Source organism: Ascaphus truei, chromosome 5, assembly GCF_040206685.1.
Source record: "Ascaphus truei isolate aAscTru1 chromosome 5, aAscTru1.hap1, whole genome shotgun sequence".
In the NCBI taxonomy this organism is placed as follows: Eukaryota; Metazoa; Chordata; class Amphibia; order Anura; family Ascaphidae; genus Ascaphus; species Ascaphus truei.
The window spans coordinates 287,761,079-287,775,937 of record NC_134487.1 but is presented as its reverse complement, the minus strand read 5'-3'; the positions used below and the strand labels follow the sequence as shown (position 1 = coordinate 287,775,937).

The 14,859-nt window shown below is 44.6% G+C and overlaps 1 protein-coding gene across 2 annotated transcripts in view; it reads right to left on the bottom strand.

Moving 5' to 3' along the window:
* LARGE1 (LARGE xylosyl- and glucuronyltransferase 1) overlaps window positions 1-12,944 on the bottom strand; it is a 354,609-nt gene extending 341,665 nt beyond the window's left edge. The window contains exons 1-2 of one of the 2 annotated variants that reach the window (XM_075602524.1): window positions 10,914-12,944; window positions 10,060-10,224 (exon numbers count right to left, since the gene is read on the bottom strand). The gene's annotated coding sequence lies outside the window, so the exon portion shown is untranslated. The remainder of the gene's footprint in view (window positions 1-10,059; window positions 10,225-10,913) is intronic. The other variant, XM_075602522.1, reaches the window with a different exon arrangement.
* Between the last annotated feature and the right edge of the window lie 1,915 nt (window positions 12,945-14,859).

The window sequence follows — 14,859 nt, the reverse complement described above, 5'->3', positions numbered from 1 at the left end:
TCTCTCCAAGCTGCAAGCTGGGGCAGACACAGAATGAAATACATCTCATTATAATCTATGCACCATGTACAGTAACTCCTCCCCCAACTCTTCCTACTGACTCTCCCCAAAGTGCAAACTGGGACAGAGACGCAGAATGTGATACATCTCATAATCTGTGCACCATGTAACTCTCCCGCAACCTCCTACTGAGACACCCAAGGTGCAAACTTGGGCAGAGACGCAGAATGTGATACATCTCATTATAATCTGTGCACCATGTAACTCTCCCCCAATCTCCTACTGAGACTCCCCAAGGTGCAAGCTGGGAGAGAGACGCAGAACGTGATACATCTCATTATAATCTGTGCCCCATGTAACTCCTCCCAACTCCTCCTACTGACTCTCCCCAAGGTGCAAGCTGGGACAGAGACGCAGAATGTGATACATCTCATTATAATCTGTGCACCATGTAACTCCTCCTACTGGCTCTCCTCGTGTGCAAGCTGCGACACACACTGATACATTGACACAGTTTTGCTCCAAAATTGTCTTAATACAATACAGAGACCTCAATTTTTTAGGCTGATTTAATAGCATTTTCAACAGGAAGGAAGGAGAGTGGGCAGTAGGAGTGGGCAGTAGGAGTGGGCAGTAGGAGTGGGCAGCAGGTCCATGGAGCAACACTTAGGAGTTAGGGCAGGGAATACAATGGCGCGGTAATGAGATGTATCAATCTCTTAATTTGTGTCAATTTCCTCACTGTTTTAGTTATTTAAGCTGCTGGCTCAATAGCTGATACATTTGGTGCCAGTCCAAGAAACCTGGTAACATGCATCAGCTTTTCGCAAATGTGTAAACAGTATAACATCAATTTGAAGCAAACACAGGGTCACAGAATAGTGACACATTGTCCCGATACATGGCATTCCTACACCTGGGAGGCACTGTGCTGTATATGGAGACGCACAGTGTTCACAGATCACAGCTAAAGAAAAAAAACCCTTTGCAGCTTCGACACGATGTAAATATTCAAAAGAAGTCACCTTTATTATTAAACCAACATATGGGCTGTCAGACGGCTCAATTAATTACATCAGAAGAAATCTAATTCCCCAGATATAGGCTCACACCCTGTACATTGCTCTGTAGATGCAAATGTTCGGTTATTCTATTCCCTCCTGTTCTGTTTGTTACTGTATGTTGCATGTAAAGGACGACCCTTTCCCAAACTCACAGCTGAATACCATTCTCAGATAGGGGCTTAACGCTGTAATTAGCAAAGCTGTATGGAAAACACTTTGGTTTTGCTGTGGCTTTTTAGCCACTTTTATTCTTTGCAGTTGCTAAGCGTGTGATCTCACAGGTTATCTGTGTGTTTTTAGGATTAAATAACATGACTGCTGTTGAGCTAAAATTGTTGCAGCTTGTGATATGCTCAAATATGTATAACTTTGTTTATGTAGCGCCATCTATGTACCGGTACTTAGCACGTCACAGCAGTAATACCCGTGACATAATGATATCACATGATGGGAATAAGCGCTTCAGACATAAAAGTAACATTCTGTCCCGAAGAGCTTGCAATCTAAATATAATCTAATCTAAATATAAGTAAGACTACTGGATATCTTAGGTGTGCTTAAGTTTCTTGTGTTTTTAGTATACTTTTTATTGAGCTGCAGCTCAGTTCTTTCAATCAACAAATTAACAGCAAATTGAACCCTTTTTAACATGTTCACTGCCAAAGAGGCAAGCAACGCATTGCAGGGTCGTCTGGCAGCAAAAGGTTTAAAATCCACCCCAAAATGAGTAAAATATGTATATACACACAATGCCACTACGGAAGTCATACAAAATGAAATCTAATATCCAAAGATTTGGATGATAAGGTTGATAATCAGCCATACAGATTTTGTAATATATATTTTATAAACACTAAATGGACGGTACTATTGTATTTGCAGTGTATAGTGATTCATTCATAATCATCTTGGCTACTACTAAACTTTGAGAAACACACATCTCTCTTTTGTGGTTATTCGGTAAAGTACAATAGTGCCAATTAGGTGCGACCACGCGGGAGTTTCCAGACGGAAGCGCCGGTTTATGGTGTTCCAGAAGAAAATAAGAATATCTGAGAAATATTTTTGAGATGTAGTGAAATGTGCGGGGAAAAAAATCCCTAAAGGGTTCCCTGCCATTTTGGGCCTTTGAAAATTGTACCAAATACAGAAGAATTTACAATGTATCTGATCTCAGACACGCTATTAGAGAGGGTTGGGGCACCTTACAATGGATCTGATCTCAGACACGCTATTAGAGAGGGTTGGGGTTCCTTACAATGCATCTGATCTCAGACACGCTATTAGAGAGGGTTGGGGCGCCTTACAATGCATCTGATCACAGACGTGCTATTAGAGAGGGTTGGGGTTCCTTACAATGTATCTGATCACAGACGCGCTTTTTGAGAGGGTTGAGGTTCCTTACAATGCATCTGATCTCTATGTATATATCAGTGTATGCGTGTTCACAGTGTATATACCCGGTATCAGTGTGTGTTCTGCATGTGCATCAGTTTCTTTATCAGTTTGTTAATGTGTGTGCATCAGTGTGTGTTAATGATATTGTGCAGTGGGATGTAAAAGCATCAGGTTTTGTCATCCGTGCCAGAGAGACACAAAGTAATATATTGTTGGCTCTTGTGGCGCTGAAGGGGGTCAAATGTGTGTGCTTATAATAAGTACATTTCAACATTCCCTCACTATGAAAAAGTTGCTGTTAAAAAATAGCCCAGCTTTCCTCCTGCGATGGGGAACAAAAAGCAATTCTATTGCAGCATGCTATTGTCTTTTTTCCCCCTTGCTTCACCTGTCAAATTACAGAGCAGTAATTGGAAGCAACGTGCACTTCTGTGGCATCATAACGGACACAAACTCATTATCCCAACTCAATATAGTCAGGATATTACGGACAATTGAATGGAAATGGCAAATGCTGGCTGCAGGGGGCCCTTCATTACATGGCTGTGCTTTATTACTGCTGCATAATCACGCCATGTATGTACAAAGCGTGACACTCTCAAATAATAAAATATCAATTAGAAAGCTGGGTGCTATTACAGATTGTTTTATGCTTTTAAAGCTGCAACACCCCGACTTACAAAAACAAACAAACACACACACACACACACACACACACAAACACACATTTATGAGACAACCTTTCAGCGCGTCTTTTCTTCTTTCCCTTTTGACGTTTCTCCCCTACATTATGCTCTTGAATATATTATCAATTCCAGGGAGGACTAAAAAGCAATAAATAAAATATTGTATTTTTCCTCCTAAAAAAAAAAATAGTTGTAAAGCAACAGACCTTTTTAGGAGGAAAAATAAAATATGCAGTATTATGTTTGTTTCTCTTAATTTATACGGCAATTTATATACTGTCGCGGCCGAGTTTATTCTTACCTTTACCCGGTCTCGGCCGCGACAGTAACCGGGCGCGCGCCGAAGCCTCGGAGGAGCGGTCCTCCGATCGGGGCTCCCCCTCCCGTCTCCGGGTCCGCCGGGTCCCCTGGAACCCCCTACCGCCGTCCCCCACATCGCGGGACACCAGGGCTCCCTCGGGGAGCCCTGGGCACGCGCGCATGGGGCGCAGGCACCCGATGAAGCGTGACCGCGCATCGGTGACGCGCGGCACGCCGAGGGGATTTGGCTAGCAAGCCGGGAAATATCCCGGCTTGCGGAACTAGCCAACTAAGATTTAAACGTGTCGCCAGTGTAATAGAATAATTTCGACTTTAAGCTCATCTTGGAGCACAAGCACAGTTATCACATACACCTAAGGGCTTTCATGTAGTCTTAAATCAATGTAAAACTTAGCTTCCAAGCTATGTAAGTCCAGAGACTTTAATTAAACGATCGCTGATTTACATAATTACTCTCACTGTTCTCATTTATTATTTTTAAGATGTGATTCTCATTTTTTGTTCATTCTTTTTTGTTCTGTTTATTGTTATTTTTGTGTTGGGGTGTTTTGAGTCAGCATGCATTATACCAGATGTAAAAAGCAATTGGAGGTGCGCAAAATATTTAACAGCGGTGAACAAATAGTGATAAGATAGTGATAAATGTGAAAAATAGGAAAATGTCTCACTCCATGAACTCGCGCGAAGAAGTTAACAAGCGTTTGGAGATTAGGAGGTATTCTTTTCTCCCTGAACATTGGTATAGTGTCCCACCGCTTACTGAAACAAAGAACCACACAGAGTAGAAAAATTTATGTATTGGAAATAGCTTGGGATAATCCCACATTTGTTCAGATAAAGTTGGGCCTATAGGAACCACAGTCGCCGATTCTCCGACTTGGATCTCGAGGCTCCAAACTCCTTGTCGCTCTCGGTGTCTTACGTCACTTGTAGTCTTCGGGCTTCACTTAGTGCCGCAGTCCCTCCCATCCTTCCTGAACACAGAGCTCATAGCAAGCTCTGGACCTCAGACGCGTTTCGCCTATTCGGGCTTCCTCAGGGATGGCGGGAAAGACAGCAGCACTGAGTGAAGCCTGAAGACCGGAAGTGATGTGAGACGCTGAGAGAGACGAGGGGTTTGGAGTCTCGAGATCCAAGTCAGAGCATCGGCGGCAGCGGTTCCTAGAGGCCCAATTTTATCTCAGCAAATGTCAGTGGGATTGCCCCGAGCTAATTGTTTCCAATACACGTAATGTTGTACTCTGTCTGGTTCTTTGTGTGAGGGAGAGGTGGGAGCCTACAAGCGCCTGTTAAATTTCTTCGTGCGAGTGAGACATTTTCCTAATTTTCACATTTATCACTATCACTATTTGTTCACTACTGTTATATATTTTTGCGCTCCACCAACTGCTTTTTTCATCTATCTTAAAGACTGAACACACAGTCTGTAAAAGTTGGAGCTGCATTTTCCACTATCATTATCAATTGTTATTTATATTTAAGTCAACGTGCTACTGTGAGTTCTAGGAAACGTGCTATATATGGAAACGAATACTAATAATAATCAATCACAATCAACAAATTACTTCTCAAATACTAATAGAAAACACCAGATTGGAGTTTATTTATATAGCGGCAACAATGTAGGCAGCGCTCTACAAAACAAACAATAGAATACATTAAATGCAACAAACATAAAAAGCCCTTTGTTAGGAAAGGGAAGCCCTGTCCCGTAGAGCTAACAATCTAAGTGATATGTTGAGAGTCTTACAGAGACAGTAGCAGAAGGAGTAAGTGCAGTTGATGGCCGTGCCTGGCCATAATGGCTGGTAAGTGCATCTGTGGGTTTGGGGAGAAGTGGGCACGAGTCCAGGCCATTTAAATGCTTCATTCACCAGGTGTGTTTTTTTAAATTTGACTTGAAGTTGGGAAGAGAAGAGGTATTTGGCATATACCGAGTGGGAGGGAGATCCACAGGTAACAGGCAAACAAGACATTTAGCTTGTTAGTCCCTTATGTGTGAGACAAAAAGGTTTAGGCCAGAGAGAGCAGCAGATGTGGAAGGAGTGGAGAGAAGACATAGAGGGGGCCAAAGAGACAAACAAGTACATAGTGAGAAATCAGAGCTGAATTGTAGGGAGACTAAGACGAGTGCAGAGCCTTGAAGGTAAGAAGGAGAACTTTGTGGAATTTAATGGGAAGCCAAGAGAGACATTTAGGGAGGATATGACCAGAGGCTGTTCTGGAAGAAAGTTGACTGAGGCTACGCTTATAGTGCCGGCGACGACGACGCGATGGTGACGTCAGGATGCGGTCGCTTGAAAAATCAAATAGAGATGACTTTCAGCGATCGCGACCAAGCCGTCGCTCTGTCGCGCCACACTTACTATAAGCGCACGCGACGGCGCCAATCCATTCCTTTTGACGTGACGTTGCATCGCTGTTGCTGGCACTATAAGCGCAGCCTGATTCTAGCTGCAGCATTTTAGATAGATTACATAGCCCTGTTCACCAGTATATTCAAAATACTGAACACGGTTTATTGTGAATAGGTTGGAAGACCCTTCAATGCTACAGTGGTCTCCAGCCCCCAGTTGGATAACATCTGCTCTAAGGAGAAGGGGGCATTTTTGAAGAGGTGTGTCAGGATCCCTATCTTATGCAGCATAGTCATATTTACATGGAGGACATTTTAAATGTATCCAAACATGAAATGCTGATTTGACTACTAGATAGCCGGAAGAGAGCTGGGTGACTATGCCGAAAAAAGAATGAAGATAAAGCCAGTGTTCGCTTCCCAGCAGAAAATCATACTGCCTTAATGGCTCATTTAAAAAGAAGACTCCCAGGCTTGATTCAGCCTGATTATCCTAACAATTTGCAGCACATATTTCAACAAGAGCAATTTTATCCAACAGCTAATCAATTCCAGCACAAAATGGATTGAAACACCACCGGGACCGCGGCCACAGCCGGAGAAAAACGCAGTCGCCGACCAATAGGGTCTGAACGGAGGCTGAGCATTAATCAAGGGAGAAAGGAAAAGAAAGACGTATTAAAAGTTGCAATAAGCGATGATCAAAAATGATTAACGCAACAATGTACGATTAGGACACAGGACAAGTACAAAGTGATACAGAGAATGACAGCGCCGTCGCAGCTGTCTTCAGCTTCTTTCTTTTACGCAGGAGAGACCCATGAAACGTTATTGCAGATCTTCAATGATGGGGCATGTAACACCCTCCCCACCCACCCTCGTGTTCGAAGCACATACAGACACCAATGGAGAAATGTGTACCCTGTTTATTTATTATTTATTTATACAATGTTTTACCAGGAAGTAAAGCATTGGGCACAGAGTTATAACAATACTTGGTTACATTAAATGAACAGACGTTATACAGTCAATTCACAGACATTTTATGGACAGATAGAGTTGGGCGGGTGAGTTTCAGAATGGACCCTTCTTGGTTATTGATGGTTAGGATGGGTGTTATCTGAAACCCTCATAGATCACTCGATAAAAGTCTGTGTGCTGATCTACCTTAACCCTATCACTGCCAGCAATTCACTTTGCACCTTTGGCACGGACGGGGTTTAAGGTTGCCCCCAATCCATGGAATTCAAACCTCACACACTTTATTGCCATCTCTGGAGAGGTGAAGTCACTGCGGCTAACTCGTTATATCCCAAGTAGCCAGGGCTTTTATCAAAGTCTCAAATCTAAATGTTGCATACATACAGGGGGTTGCCCCATTAAGTCCCCAGTGAAAGGGTTAAAAGCCACAATTCTGCCTATTTTGAATATCAATATTTTTTTACTGGGAAGGGGGGGGGTGATCTCTGTAGCTCAACCGCTGGAAAAGCTGGCACCCGCAGTCACCAATTGAGGCTTCTTATTGGCCAGTGGGACTTGGGGATTTGGTGGCCATTATTTCACGAATCGGAGCCGAAACACCAGTGAATAAAACGGTAAGTATCTAGGGCGTTCCCGGGAGCTGAAAAAAAATAGTGCGATTCAGCTCTGTCGGATTCCCCCTCATCCTGGTACCAATCCTGGGAGAAAAATAACTATTTGCAACAAAAAAAACTTCCAAGAGAGATTGCTGCTTTAAGCATAAGACCATTGGAACTATATACCTGTATTCAGACTTGCTACAGTATATACAGCAGCATGTCAATATTCAACTGCCTCACTGCTGCTTCGCAATGTCTTGCATGACGCCATGCAGTGAAGGAGTTAGCCCTGAATTTCGCCCCCCTCCACCACTGAAGCATTAAAAAAAAAAAACAGACGTGAATAAAACTGACTGGATGACGCAGAATTCAACATGGAAATCAGCTCTTCTCAAAGATCTTGGAAGTGAGCCGGGCATAAGGATTCTGTGCAGGGTGAGCAGACGCAGGGCCGGATTAAGACTTTGGCGAAGCCCTAAGCTACGATAAAGATGAGGACCATATGAAAAAAATATTCTGGGCAGGGTAACTACCGTTAACTGTTTTGAGTACTCCTCACAATTGAAAGTGGGTTGAGAAGAGTCCATTTCTAGAACTTACACCAAACGGGGGGGCTGCGGTTATGAAGTAGAAGTAAAGAACAAACTAAACCATTACGTTCTTCTGCAAAATGTTGTTGAGTCGCGGTTGTCTGTCTTTTCTTTACATGACATAGGTTGCGTTTAATGTAAATTCAACTTTTGTTACTAAAGATTTAAGCTACTATTGGTTTTATTCTGATTTATTTTTTAGCGTGATTAGACCCTATGGGCCCCCTCAAATATATTATAGGCATTTGAAAGAAAAAAAAAAATGTTCTTCGTATTGGAGACCCGTCAAATTGCGAGGCCCGACGCGGTATCTTATTTAGCTTATACAGCTCAAACCTGTTATAACACGATCCGCTACAACGCGAATCCGCTTATAACGCGATGCAATGGTGGCTCCCAATTTTCGTATTTATGAATACTTTACAACACGGTTATCGGTATCTTAAATACTTTATTGTACAATGCATACAATTGTACATTATTTCTAACGCGATCCGCTTATAACGCAATGTGATTCTTTGGACCCCAAGCACAGCGTTATAAGGGGGTTGAGCTGTACGTAAATCCACCACTGAGCACATGGAAAGGCACAGTTATAAGAAGGGGGAACCCTTCCGCTGCCAGAGGGACCCCTGGAACACACTGCTTTCCAATGCGTCTGGTGGTGCAAGGGTTCAAATGGGTGCATCGGGAGATAACCAAAATAGCCTCTACGCACACTGGGTTGCAGGTCATCGAGTTCATGCTAGTCTTTCATACGGTGTACAGTATACAGAAAATTCCCAGTGATGAAAAATAATCAGCAAATCCCACGTTAGCAAAACGGGTCTGTGTGGCTCCCTACAGTAGATAAAAGACAGTACTGCAGGTGACAAACCACATATTTCCCTTCATAACAAATTGGTTGTAATTATCATTAGATCTCATTAACCCCTCTGTTGCCACAAGGTGATGCTTACATGCAGTTAGGTTGAGGCAGATGCAAACCATGGCAACTGTGTAGTCTCATGTCCCCATCAAGAGTAAATCCATGAAAATCAGTAGCTCGAAATATCATTAGTGACTGCATCACCCTATTGACCAAAGCCCTCCCTGCTACACATACCCCTGACGCACATACATTTAAACATACTGTAGCTCCTTATGCCTCCCATTATTCCACAGAGTGTAAGCTTTGTGAGCGCAAATTCTCATCTCCCAACATCTTAAAGTCTGGAGGTGTTCTCTGCGTTTTATATCAGCAATTCTCTTGCAGGCGGCGTTGCTACGGACCTTCCTAATTCTAAAAAAAAGCACTGTGCACAAAGTAAATAAAACGACATTAAAATAATGTTAATAAATCATTTATTTTCACTATTAATAAATAAGAAAAAAAATGAAGCTCTATATATATATATACACATACATACATACGTGTGTGTGTGTGTGTGTGTGTGTGTGTGTGTGTGTGTGTGTGTGTGTGTGTGTGTGTGTGTGTGTGTGTGTGTGTGTGTGTGTGTGTGTGTGTGTGTGTTTTTACATACATTTACAGTTTAGTGTAAAAGTCTCTCTTGAAGGTTATGGGAAAAGATAAACGTGCCTTACCATATGATAGGAGAAATACTAACAAAATACGTTAACCATTTGAATGTCAGAGAGGCTAGGTTACATGCGTTGCTGGTCCCTTTGGCTATTTCTTATTTTATTATTCAATCGTGCCAACCATTTCTGCAGCACTGTGCAATATACACATACAGGCAATGGAGAATACAGAGTAGCGCTGATATACCACTAGCTAGAAAGGTAATAATCTAGAGGAGATGTCCCATAGCATGGTCAATTCAACTCGGGCAGGGGTGGCCAACTCCAGTCCTCAAGAGCCACCAACAGATCAGGGTTTAAGGCTATCCCTGCTTCAGCACAATTGGCTCAGTCGTAGACTGAGCCACTGCTTGAGCCACCTGTGCTGGAGCAGGGATATCCAGAATACCTGGCCTGTTGGTGGCCCCTGAACATTCAACGTTTCCAGCATCTGTCGAAATGGCTACATGGTGTTGCCACCAATAGTAATAAAAAGTTACTTACCAAAAGAACAGAAAAGGTTGCAAGAAGAGACGAGTAGGAATTCAAAAGTTTAACAATATTTATATCCCTTCCAAAAATCAGTCTTCATTACATCTTAAGGATTTTTTTAATGATCTGGAAAACTCCCTTGCGTCACCCATGAAGAATCCAACTCATGTTGGTTCACTAAACATTACCGAATACCAAAAAGACCTCTGCAGCATTATTTCTATAGCACCTATACGTTGGCCCCATAAAAAAGACACACTGTACTATGAAAATCCTCATTAAGAATAGTATATGTGACAAAGGTCTATTGGAATTGTCATGTTGGTCCAACAAATGATATCACAGTGTACTAAAAGTGTAATTAACAAACTCTAGCAGGATATTTATGCATAATTTTCAACTTGGTGCCATGAAAGGTGTTACATCCTCCAATTAATATGATTAACAAAAGCACAAAATATAAGAGGGATGTACATGTTGACGGAGAAAAGGCTGGGAACTTGTCCCTCTGTGTTAAGGCATCTTAACCACTTCAGTCTCACAGGTGGTCGCAATGCATTCAAGAGTATTTTTTTTTATAAGAAAAATGAATGGCCATGCAGAACAATGTCTATGTATTGTGGAAGACTGCCACCAAAGGGGATAAGGGGCACTCATACATAATTAGATTATTATTCATTATAAATATACATTTTTCTGTACCCATGACACACTTGAAAATTAGATAATCTCAATGTATGTTGTCCTGCAAAAATATTCTATAAATAAATATAATAACTATGAAGAATTTTCACGTGTGTCTACTATAAAACTATATTTGCCCGTTTTATAATTTTCCCTGCAGATGTGATTTCTTTTCTTCATACCTTGTACTTAGGAGCTGATGGGAATCACTGGTCCAAGTTTATCTTCTCCCAGGGTTAGGAGGAGTCAGGAGAAAGTGTCATCAACATGTTGGTTTGTCTCTGGGGGAGGCTGAAACCCCCCTGTCCCAGGATAAAGTTAAGGTAGATTCCTGAAGATAGGAGGAAGCCGTTGTAGATGTACAGTATGAGATGGGAGTCAGGTTGGGTCTGGTGCTACTATTAATGGGGTTGGGAACTCTTCTTTCCCGGTTGCTCAGTGAAAAGGGGGAACATCTCTGCAGGACTGTTTTCAGGGATGGGTTATCTCTGGGGCTGGAAGTGAGAAGGTGTCCTAACAGATCTAGGGGAATGATGAATCTCTGCAGATCAGAGGCATATTGTGGGGAAGTCCATTGCAGACCTGGATTACCTCTCTGCAGACCTGGGGTACCAGTCAATGGAATGTTTTCAAGATCTGAAGGTCTCCTATTCAGATTTGGGGGTCTCAAAGCAGTGTGTTCTTGCAAATCTGGGGGTCTCAGAGATGGGGTTATCCTTTTAGATCTTGGAGTTCTCTATTAGGGGGCTGTCATTGTAGATCTGGGGGTCTCTGATGTAGGTGTCCCTGTAGATTTGTTGGGTCACTGGTGGGGTTGTCTCAGCAAATGTGTAGGTCTCAGAGGAGGGATCTGCAGATATAGGGGTTTCAGAGAGACGAGTCCTTGTAGATACAGGGTCTCAAAGAGAGGATGTCCTTGGAAATTCGGGGTCTCAAAGAGGGGGGGGGTACCTGCAGCTCTGGTGGTATCAGAGAGGGGTGTCCCTGCAGATCTGGGGGTCCGACCTTATAGATCTGTGGGTCTCAGAGACAGGACTACTCATGTAGATCTGGGGGTCTCAGAAGGGGGCTGTCCTTGTAGATCTGGGGTTCTCAGAGTGGGGGCTGTCCTTGTAGATCTGGGGGTTCTCAGAGAGGGTCCGGTCTTTGTAGATCAGGGGTTCTCAGAGACAGGACTGCTCATGTAGATCTGGGTGTCTCAGAGAGAGGGCTGTCCTTGTAGATCTGGGGGTTCTCAGAGTGGGGGCTGTCCTTGTAGATCTGGGGGTTCTCAGAGAGGGGGCTGTCCTTGTAGATCTGGGGTCTCAGAGAGGGGGCTGTCTTTGTAGATTTGGGGGTCTCAGAGAGGGGGCTGTCCTTGTAGATCTGGGGGTTCTCAGAGAGGGGGCTGTCCTTGTAGATCTGGGGTCTCAGAGAGGGGGCTGTCTTTGTAGATTTGGGGGTCTCAGAGAGGGGGCTGTCCTTGTAGATCTGGGGGTTCTCAGAGAGGGGGCTGTCCTTGTAGATCTGGGGTCTCAGAGAGGGGGCTGTCTTTGTAGATTTGGGGGTCTCAGAGAGGGGGCTGTCCTTGTAGATCTGCGGGTCTCAGAGAGGGGGCTGTCCTTGTAGATCTGGGGGTCTCAGAGAGGGGGCTGTCCTTGTAGATCTGGGGTGTCAGAGAGGGGGCTGTCCTTGTAGATCTGGGGGTCTCAGAGAGGGGGCTGTCTTTGTAGATCTGGGGGTCTCAGAGAGGCGGCTGTCCTTGTAGATATGGGGGTCTCTGTCTTTCCCACAGAAGAGATCCGGATTTGGGTGCAGCTGTCCCGGCCTGTGCTGCACACACAGCCTCGGTGCTCTCCTGCCAGGTTCCCCGGTTCCCCTACGGCTTTCCCCGGCTTCAGCGACCCCACAGCCCCCGGCTTCTTTAGCCTGTCCGGGCCCGCACACCCCCCGGCTTCTCCCCGGGACGGCCCACGGTTTCAGCACCACGGAGAGCCGGACACCGGCAGAGAACACCGGGGACAGAGCTGGAATAGATAGGAGGGGAGAGCCGGGAGGGGAGATCTGCGGATAGAGAGGAAGGATCCGAGACTGGAGGAGGTCGGGTGGGGGGGTTCCTGGTCGGGAAGACAGAGCGGTATAACGGGGAAGTGAGGCTTCTTCTCCAATCCTGAGCTCATACAGCTCTGCCTGCTCCTCTCACTGCTCTGACTTCTAACACCTCCCTCTCCTCTCTATCCCTCCCCCTCTCTATCTATCCCTCCTCCCGCTCCATATATCCCTCCCCCCTCACTATCTATCCCTCCCCCTCTCTATCTATCCTTCCATCCCTTCTCTATCCCTCCCCCTCTCTATCTATCCCTCCTCCCCCCCATCTATACCCCCTCTCAATATATCCATCCTCTCTATATATCCCTCATCCCCCTCCATCTATTCCTCCTCCTCTCTATCTATCCCTCCTTCCCTTCTCTATCGCTCCTCCTCTCTATCTATCCGTCCTCCTCCCCCTCCATCTATCCCCCCCTCTATCTATCCCTCCCCCTCTCTATCGCTCCTTCCCTTCCCTTCTCTCTATCCCTTGCTCTATCCCTCCCCCTCTCTATCTATCCCTCCTCCCCCCATCTATACCCCTCTCTATATATCCCTCCTCTCTATATATCCCTCATCCCCCTCCATCTATTCCTCCTCCTCTTCTCTATCCCTCCTTCCCTATCCCTCCCTGTTTATCCCTCTGTATCCCTCGTTGTTTATTCCTCCTCCTGTCTATCCCCCATTACTTTATTCGTTCCTATCTCCTTCTCTCCATCTCCCTTCCCTTTTATTTCCCTCCCTCTAGTTGGCTTCTATTTCACTTTTATGATTTATTCTCCCACTCCCTAGTTACCTTTATATTTACTTCTTATTTTTGCGTCTCTCTCTCTCTCTCTCTCTCTCCTCTCTCTCTCTCTCTCTCTCTCTCTCTCTCTCTCTCTCTCTCTCTCTCTCTCTCTCTCTCTCTCTCTCTCTCTCTCTCTCCTCTCTCTCTCTCTCTCTCTCTCTTCCTCTCTCTCTCTCTCTCTCTCTCTCTCTCCTCTCTCCTCTCTCTCTCTCTCCTCTCTCCCCTCTCCCCCCCCCTCTCTCCCCCCCTCTCCCCCCTCTCTCCTTCTTCCCCAGTACTATTTCTCCTTTTCTATATTTCCAGTTTACCCTCCATCTCTCTTTCTTCATCTGCTCTCATCCTTTTCTCCTTCTTTTCCTCACTCCCCCCTCTTCTGTACTGCTGTATCGTTTCAATGCTCTGCATCTTCTTTTTCCACTAATATCCTCACCCTCCTCTACATTCTGCCCCCCTCCCTCCTTCTTTCTCTCCCTCACTCTACCCCTCTCTTCCTCTTTTCTTTCTTTCCTGCTATCCTCCCATCCCTCCCTCTGTGTGCAGCTGCAGTGTGTGACTGACTGTAATGCTGCTGCTCTCAGGCTCACTGTGTGTTTGTGTCTGTCTGTGGTGTGGATGGAAGACAGTGGGAGGAGGTGGCTGCTGTCCAGCACAGTGTGTGCCTGTCTTACTCTTCCCTTCCTTGTATGCAGGGTGATAGTAGCAGTGAGTGTGGCCCTGTGTGTGTGCGCGCCTTGTCTTCATGGTTTTGTTCCTGTCTGGGTTGCTGACAGCTTGTTATGTGCATCCTTGGCTTGTCAGTCGCTCTCTTGCTGTGTTTGACTGCTTTTGATCGTGTTCCTCTCCACCTCTCTGTCCTGTTAGCTGTCTTCCTATCTCACTGGGTGTCAGTGATGCTATTTTCCCCTTTCCGACACTAATTTAGCTGTCTATCTCCCCTTTTCTTTCTCACTCCAATTATGATGGTTCTGACCTTATTATTGGTGTGGGTTTCGCTGTTTCTCTTCATTTAAATAAATATATATAAATATATATATATATATAAATAAAAATAAAAACGAATAGACGATACCGTTCTGTGGCTAACAAAATGGTTTTATTTGTGCGAGCTTTCGAGGTACACTGATCTCTTCTTCCTATAGGGAACCATGTTGAATGGTTTTGAAGCAAAATGTGGCACTGTGTGCTCATTGCATGTCATTTCCCAGAATCCCTTGCTGCAGTGGAAGCGCTGTACGCTGGGTGATAATGATGAAAGGCGGGGTTGCAGACCT